Source organism: Poecile atricapillus, chromosome 4 (assembly GCF_030490865.1).
Source record: "Poecile atricapillus isolate bPoeAtr1 chromosome 4, bPoeAtr1.hap1, whole genome shotgun sequence".
Lineage (NCBI taxonomy): Eukaryota > Metazoa > Chordata > Aves > Passeriformes > Paridae > Poecile > Poecile atricapillus.
Genome location: NC_081252.1, coordinates 19,482,760 through 19,492,122, shown reverse-complemented (window position 1 = coordinate 19,492,122; position 9,363 = coordinate 19,482,760).

Here is a 9,363-nt window from a genome sequence, read left to right as displayed (position 1 = left end):
GGGGACGGATGTTTTACACCAGGAAGGGGATAAAAATACCAGCAAGGGGCTGGAGGAAAAGCTCCAACTTCTCCCCAGAAGACGGGAAAGTTCATCTAACAAGGCTGAACTATAAGCAGTTGCTGCCACTGACTCAGGTGCCACATTAATTCAAGAAACTCAACATAGCAGAGTCCTGCATGTAAGAGCTGCTTCTTTTGTAGATAAAAGTGATTTGGAAAGATACTTTTGAGACCTATCAAACTGGTGTCCAGTTACAGAGTTTCTTAGGAATATTTTTCCTCCTATTTTTCCTCAATCTATTTGTCATGTGAGAGGCAGAACTATGCTCTAATATTTAACAAATCTGTCTTCTCATATATTTCAGCCTTTTGTCATTGTGATTCTAAAGGCTGGTGAGGGGAAGGGCAAATGCCTTTCATCACATCTGTTAGACTGAAGAATGCCTATACACACTAGGCCATTCAGTATGTGACAGGATGTAAATGTGGTCCTGTTAAGTGAATACACAGAAAATTAGAGCATTAAAGTCTTCTAGTTGTCAGTATTCTAAAATCCTGCTCTTCCTGCAATCAGCCCCTTTAGCTGATCAAGTGACGATGACCCACAGAGATTTTTTCCAAGTGCTGCTATACAAGAATCAATCCATTTCTAGAGGTTTAGTTCTCAATGAAGAAATCTACTCCATATGCAAATTTGCTAAGGCTCAAGGATAAATGCCTCCACCCAAAGGCACCTGAAACACCTCAGCATTAAAATAAATGCACCATCAAGATAAGAATGACCAAATTATAACTCACGAGTTATTACAGATGTTCTAATTAGAGTTCCTACAGATGCTCTCATTAGAGTTAATACAGATGTTCTAAATAGCCAGTAGCTTTATTAACACTTTCAACCAGCACTTGTACCACGTGCAGCAGCTCCAGCCACGAGTTTCTCCTCTCACTGCCCATACCCTGAATCAGCCCAGGAAGCTGACTCAAGCTGAAAAAATTTTTTTCAGGGAAAAAAAAAAAAATAAAAATCCAACTTTATCTTTAAACCAAGATTGGTTTTGTGATCCAGGTCACGGTCTGCCTGTCCCAACACCTGGGCCAGCAACCTTGGGCAGATCAGCCCGGTGTTCCCCCGCCTCGCGCGCGCCCTTTCCCGGTTCGCCACGCGCCTCCTCCCACCCGCAGGTCGGGCACGGGCGGCTCTGCGGGACAGGCCGGAGACAGGCACTCGGGCAGGGGCGGTCCCCCGGCCTCCCGCGGCCGCGGCTGCAGCCCCACCGTGCCCTGCCCGACCGGCCGCCCCCCCCGGCACCGGCACCGCCGGGGCCGCACTCCCGCTGCCGCCGGCTCATGGCACTTACCGGCCCCCTCCTCCTCTTCTCCTCCCTACGGGCGACGCTGGCAGCGGCGGCAGCGCCTCACGCTCCTCGCCTCGCCGCGGCCCCGGCACTTCAATCTCCCGCGGCGGCCGCTCCGCCCGCGTCGCTCCCGGTGATGCGCCCGCTGCCAGCCCCGTCCCGTCCCGCCCTCCCGCCGCGCCGATCCCCCCCGCCCGCTGTTGGTTTGTCCCGCCGGCCACACCTGCGGCTCGCACCATTCGCCGTGCCGGGGGGGCGCCGAGGTGGGAAAGAGGCGGGCGGGGGGCGCGCCCGGGCGCCGGGGCAGCGAGCGGGATGTAGCGCTGGGATGCTGCGCTGGGATCCGGCCCCGGTCGGCTCGGAGGAGCCGGACAGTGTCCAGGCGAGCGTCAGGCGCCTCATGCCGTCCTCACCCGCAAGGCCCGCAGTGGTACAGCCGAGAAACCTCTCCTTCCCCTCACCCAGCAGGTCCCAGCGAGGGGCGGGAACTGCCATGTGCCGGCGCTTCCCTCGCTGCGCAGCCCGGCCGGAGCAGCCCGCTCCACCTCTGGGGTGCAACGCGAAACGTTTCTAAGCCTTTTCCTGACGGGCCATTTTTTTCTTAGTGAGGAAACAGCCCGGAAAACAGGTGTGGGGCAGGACAGGGGACAGCCCGCGTCACGCCGGCCGCAGGGATCACGCCACAGCCACACAGGTCGGAGGGGACATCCCACAGCCGCTTGCACTGCCAGATGGAGAAGGTGCTGAAATGTGCCCTCTGTACGTGCGTGCTGCCGCAGTAATTGCGTATATCTGTGAAATACAACCGTATAAAAATAGTGTATTCTCATATTTCATTGCTCTTCCTCGGAAATGCTCTAGCAAACATGAAGAAATACGCGAAATGTTTGCAAAGCAGTAGTGGGAAGGTTGTGAGAAGAGTAAGTGTGTAGCAAATTCAACCTTTTTTTTTTTTTTCCCTGACTGAAAAAGCTTGTTCAGGCTGGGAACTCAAAATCAGCGTGGCCAGCAAGGCGAGGGAGGGGACTGTGCCCCTCTGCTGTGCTCTGGGGAGAGCCCACCTGCAGGGCTGCATGGGCTCTGCGGCTCCCATCATCAGAGGGAACTGCTGGAGCGAGTCCAGAGGAGGGCTGCGAACTTGCTCAGAGGGTTGGAGCGCCTCTGCTGTGAAGACAGGCTGAGAGGATTGGGTTTTTTCAGCCTGGAGAAGGTTCTGGGGAGACCTTACTGCGGCCATTCAGTACCTGAAAGGAGCTGCAAGGGAGCTGCAGAGGGATTTTTTACAAGGGCCTGTAGCAATAGAACAAGGGGACGTGGCTTTCAACTGAAAGAGGGCAGGTTTATATTAGACACTAGGAAGAAATTCTTTACTCTGGGCGTGGTGAGACACTGGCACAAGTTCCCCAGAGAAGCTGTGGATGCCCCATCTCTGGAATTGTTCAAGGCCATGTTTGATGGGACTCTGAGCAACCTGATCTAGAAGAAGGTGTCCATGCCTGTGGCAGAGGTGCTGGAGCTAGAACCCCTTCTTGTATGATTCTGTAAGTCAGCTGTCCTGGCCATGCTCCCTCCCAGCTTTTTGTGCACTTCCTCTCTGGCAGAGCATGAGACACTGAAAAGTCCTTGACTAAGGGTAAGCTTACTACTTAGCAACAACCAAAACATCAGAGTATTTTCTCATGCTGTATCCAAAACAGAGCATTGTACCAACTACTTTAAAAAAGAAAAAATAACTCTATGCCAGCCAAAGCCAGGACATCATGGCAGAAGTGTTGGAACTAGGTGATCTTCAAAGTCATTTTCAACCCAAACCATTCCATGATTCTGTGATTCTCTGATCAGCACTCAAACACATGATCAAGCCAAAGAGTTTAGGGGCCATTAATAAATAAATACTTCAAGCTAGCTAGCATGAATATTAATAGCGATGATAAAGCCTGGTGCTTAAGGGAACATAGTTTAAAAAAAAAAAAAAGAGGGTGATCTGGTTAAGAAAAAAATGTTTTAAGAAGTTGTGTATTTGCTTAGTAGTCCATGATGAGATTTGTGTCCTGTCAAACCCCAGCCTGAGAGACAAAGGATGTTAGAGTTTGAGTTGTCCCAACCCCTTCTGAACTGAATCTGAACAGCCTGATAAAGGTTTTAGTTTAATTCCTCCGTGATACCATTTTATTTATGGATGTGTGTGGACAAACTTGGATTTATTTCTGCTGATGAAGACTAGACCTGGATTGCATGTCCCTCATGGAGAACAGAGGTGCAGTTATAGCAGAATATAGAAATGGTTGCATTATTCCTACATGCTATTTATAGCTGACGGCATCTTTGTGCTTTATGCATGAGCCAAAGATTGTACACTCCCAGCATCTGCATTCCTTCAGTACATCTCAGGAAACTACAAAAATGCAGTCTGCTTGACTCTGAAATAATTATTCCTCAAAAATTTAGTAATCATGTAACATTTTGGGTTCTGGAGAGCTTTGGTCAAGGCTAGAATTTTAAAAGATTTAATGCCACATCAGATTCAAGGTGCTCAACATTCAGGTGGGCAGCACCCAAAAAGTGATGGGCTGATGGCACAGGCAGCAGCTTTATATCTCAGCACAACAGTGCTAGCAAAAGAAGGGCTGGTTTGAGATTGTGGAATGAATTCCTGTGGGAGCAACTAATTAATGCTGTCCCACATAGAATGAAAAAGACAGGATAAAAGGGCCGTATGTGACACGAGGGTCACACTTCTTAGTTATACCAGAAGTGTTTTTTACGCTGCTGTGGAAGGTGTAGCTTCAGATTCTGGGCAGAAAATCCCATTCTCTAATTCTCAAATTAGTCTCTAATTTGGGGAAGAATATTTTCGTTGGTTGGATTTTATTTTAGAAAAATGGTTACCACTCAGTATAACACAAATGATAAAAAGCATGTTGTGGTAAAAGCTGTTCCTTCCACCCTTGAGGAACACTTCATAAACTGTCTTGAAGATGGTGGTCTGAAGATTTGTAAAGTCAAGAACAGCTGAAAGTTGAGGCAAGAAGGTATTTGAGGTAAATTGAAGCTTTTAAAAGCTTTGAGAACTCATGAGTGGTTGTACTGTAAGCACAGAAGGAAGATAGCAGAACCAAATCCATTTAAAACGGTGTTTTTAGTGGTGTAAGGCTAGAACATGAGTAACTGGCTGTGAGCTGGGGGCTGCCACTTTAGGTAATGTGAACGGGTAGGTACATTGCGCTAAAAAATTACTCTTTTCACAGTTTCTTTATGCTACCAGAGCTTTGTGTAGGGTGAGTGTGCCAAGGTTTTGGCACAGGAAGCCCACAGGGGTGGCTTCTGCGAGAGGCTGCCAGAAGCTTCCCACACGTCCAAGGGAACCAATGCCATAATCCTGTTTACAGAAGTAACTGTGTGACTGCAGCTAGAAAAAAACAGGAGTCTGGCAGCAGTGTTTGCAGAAAAAATATTTCCTGTAGCTTGGAATGAGTAAACAGTAACACTTGGAGGAGTGCTTTAAATCAGTCGTCATGAAAATTAGTCTTAAGCCAGTGAACAGAAAAGTTTGGTTTAAAATTATTTTTTTATAGTAAAATACAGTTGTGTCTTAAAGACTGATTTTTCACTGTTTGGTAACCATTAAAATGTACTGATTATGGTCTTCATGCATAGTTTACCATTTATTTTTGATAGCAAAGAGGATATGGTATAATTACATGCATCTGAGACATTTCAGACTTAAACATAACATCTTAATTTGTACATACATTTCACTGTTTGGGAAGATGAGGACTGTTGAATTAATTTTTATTCTTTTTCCCCCCCCGGTAGTTATTACACTTTTACATGTGCCTCAGTATATGATACCGTTCATACCAAACTCCTAGTGGATAAATATGGGAATTGAAAGAAAATAATGCAGAAAAAAAACCTCTTTATAGTTGCTTTTAGTTGAATAGGATTACTGTAAATGTATTTGGCCTTTCTTCTTAAGGAGATTGTCTAAATATGTTTTGAGTTGAAAAAGATTTTATTAAAAAATTTGAAGTATACTTGCAGGAAGAGAATGTGATTGGTTCATCAGTTGTTCTAGTGTGTAGAACTAGTAGAGATCATCCTGTAATCTCCATCTCTTTTTTATTTATGGCTGGAAATAATGAAAAAAAAACCAAAACAAAACAGCCAAGGTAATCCATTTAAGCAAGCTGGTTGAATGAAAAGAAATGAAGGGAATACTGCCACCTTGCTTGCAGAAAAAGATGCTTGTCAGAAAGTGGTTCAACGCTTCAGCAAATCAAGATTAATCCTTCAGCAGCTTGAACAGAACATCCATGCTGCCTAATAATGCTACTTCTGTAGTATTAGTATTATTACTTTGTTTTGCAAAGCAAACACATTTAAAATTAAATTTCAAATCAATCAGCCTGATTGATTTTATTTTTATTATTTTATTTTAGAAACCCAGAGAAGTTACCAGGATAGAACCATTTTTTTGCCTTACATTTAAATCAGGCACAAAATCAGAATCTTCCAGAAACCAGGTACCTCTCTTCATGTGTAAGGAGGCTGTGTGTGATTGGGGGAGCCTGTCTTTTTACAAGGCAAGAAAAAAAAAAATCATTAAAATATATAAATATTTGATACTGCTGCAGAATATTTATTCTTTGAAGTGCTTTGGAAGGGGTAGCAATTCGTAGCAGTATCAACTTTGTTTAAAGTAAGTGTGAGCGCATGAAATTATATTCATTAATAAAATCAGGATGTCACGTTACTAATAGAGCTCTAGTGGTAAATAGTAAAAATACAGAGATGGACTTGTAGGAGCGAATCTTGCTGAGTAATGTCTTTTTTTATGTATATTTTGGCATTCCAGCTCTAGCCTTCTGTTGCCTCTGCTGTTCTGAGCCCCAGATCAAGTGAGAATCCGCGGCGTTTGTAGGGCAGTGGTTTTCCTCTGGCTGATAAGGCCGGGGCCTGGGCTGTAGTTCAGCTTTTGGTCGTTAGATGCCGGTAGCTCCCCGGGAATTTTGGGTGTTCAAGCGTGAGCTGAGAGCGCAGCTGGGACTTCGGAGTGGTGTTTTGGTAGAGGAGTACAGGCAGTGCACTCCATGCATGCTGTCTGACTCAAAAAAAAACCCAAACACAATCTCCCTCCCCCCAAAAAACCCAACAAAACAAACCAAAACCACACCACAGCAGAAAAAGAGATTTTTGACTGAAAATGAAGGATACAGCCCAGCTCCAGAACACTGGACTAAATAATGTCCATTTCTCTGAGCCCAGTCTGTCCCCAGCCATTGTACTACAACAACTCTGAGGTGTAAATAAAGCAGCAGGGGATTGTCAGGTTGTTCTCCCATTTATTCTGCCTCTGCCAGCCGAGTACAGGCACAGAAGTGCGCTGTTTTGTTGGCTTGATGCCACAAGAGGCTCTTTGTATGCATTAGTGGCTCCCTGTGCTGTGGCACGGTTAAGTCCCACTGTTGATGTGTGCAGGGACAGAATTATGTGCTTGTGATTAAGATAATGCAAAGGAGTGCCACTGATAGCACCTGCTTTGCTGACAATACCACTGTGTTCCTGGGTTTGTCAGTGACTGCAAGTGATGCTCTTTGAAACTGTAGATTTCCCGCAGGCTGTGTTGCATTTCAGTGGGATACAGGCCTTCTGCATATTTCCAAGTGCAAAATTCATGTGCACTTTTTGTAAGAGTTAGTATTAATTCAGCTGATGATGACACTTTGGGGCATTTAAACTGTGTATGCCTCTACTACAGGATGTTTTCAGTGATTAGCCAAGTTAACTGAATAATGCATTAACTGAAAAGGAAAACAATTAAGTAAGGCTGCCATAGTTAACAATGTGCAGTTCCTCCCTTACTTTTAAGGGAGGCCCTAAAAGTAAAGGCTTAAGAGACCTTTTAAGCTTTTTACATCTCGATCTCAAAGCACAGAACCTCTTGAACAAGAGCTTCCCTATCCATTTTGCAGATGAGGAAACTGGAACAACAAAATTTGATATGTACATGATCATGCAGGAAGTGTCTGATACATCTGGAAATGCAGCCTGGGTGGGTTCCTGATCTCTATTCTTGTGCCTTTGCTGCCACATTAATTTTTCCATTTGCTGGACAGCTTTATATGGTAATAGAGGCGTTGCTGTTTTTCACAAGACAGTCTGAGCTGGTGTCCGGATTAGAACAATGGCATGACAACTGTTTTCTCTTTGATAAAGTACCATAAAAATGCACAGTGCTTTCAAGCAAGCACATGTGTCAACAAAGAACGCAATGCCTGTTGCTTGACTTAAAAGTTTCCTTTGTGAGCATTGAGTTCAGACTTCACAGGATGCTACTCCATGGATTTCCACTGTTTTTTTCTGAAGTCAGTGAGGCTGCAGCTATATAAGTGAAGTCTGAATTTTGCCTTCTAGTTTCAAAGTAAGCATTTAATAATCAAGTAGACATCAGGGTGTATTTTGTGCTGGCTTTTAATGATATGCAGCATTGCATTTGAGAAGGCTTTCACTGCAGCTGTGTCTCAGCTTGACTTGCAAGGTTGCTAAAGGAATGTCTTTTTCTTGTGCCATATTTGTCTTGCTCTTTTTTTTTTTTTATTTTATTTTTCAATTTATTTGCTTTAGAGAACAGAACCAGACTTAAGCATTTGTTTCTCAATGAGGTTGGGTATTTTTGGGGGGATGTGGGGGTGTTTTCACCCAGTGTTACAGATGGTTTCACTAAAGAACATAACAGTTAACTGAGTAGCCCAAGGTGATTCAGTGAACTGATGCTAAAAACGTTAAACTCTTCTGGCTCCTTGTCTTTTAAACTTGTCCAGCCACTAAATCATATGGGCTCCCAAATGAAATGAAACTTTGGGAACTGGAAGTCACTTTTCATACTGTCTAATTGCCATTCTCATGTGGGAAAATTAGTATAAAAAACCTGCCTGGGAATGCTACCGAAATTGTTTTAATAATGTTAAACAAACTCCTTGCATCAAATAATTTATTATCTGTTGACAGTAATTCACACAGAGTATACATAGGAAGAGTTGAGCATGTTTTACTGGACCAAAGCAGGAGTGTGTGAGGTGATGTTATCTTGATCTGCCCAGCAGAAAACAGATGCTGTTTAAGAAAAAGACAACAGTTTCTGCCAGTATAAAAACAAAGGGAAGAATTCTCTCAGAAAAGCATCTTTTCTTGTGTAATGATTTTAAAAGACAAATATTTCCAGTTACTCAAAATTTTTCTTTCCAGCTATTATTCAAAGGCTTTCTTCTCTCTATGCTTTTCCCTTTCCCATTCTTTCTGTTCCAGTTAGGAAAGTGTTATGATGACCATGACAATTTGAGGCAGTAAGTGAGGAAAGGATTGTGATGAGAATCTGTTATTAGACTGATAGAGTGGTAAAAAATAACCATAGTTTAAGACACAGGTGTGATCTGGGGAAAGATTTGTTTGTTCAGTACCTTATCTGTGTTTGTTACTGTGTCACCTGGTGCAATAACAGAAAAAAACCCCAAACCCTTGACATTTAATTTCCATTTGTCTGTCCAATTTCTCTGTCCATCCTCTGTTTTCAACTCTGAAAACAAAGGGTGAAACAAATGGAGAAAAATATGGAGAAAGTTGAATAGAAAGAGAATGCTAAAACTTTTTTCTTACATATTCATGGTGGGAGAGTTGTTGTTTGCTTTTGGGAGAGGGAGATGACTTCCAATAGCAAAACATTACTTAAAACCAAATGAGAAAATGCTACTGGATAAATAAATTTTGCATATGAATTTATGTAAGACAAAACCCATTAAGTGAAAATACGTACCTCAGTTTAAAGTTGATCTCGCATCTTTGTGTCTTTTGAAAAATGCCATTTTATTTTGCACACCAACTTTTAAATCAAATTATGTGTCTTTCAGTTATGTGGCTTACAATGTAGTATTAGCTACTGATGTAAAGGTATCTTACCCACATTTCTTCTTATTTCTTTTCACTTTCTTAAAATACAAACTGTTTTA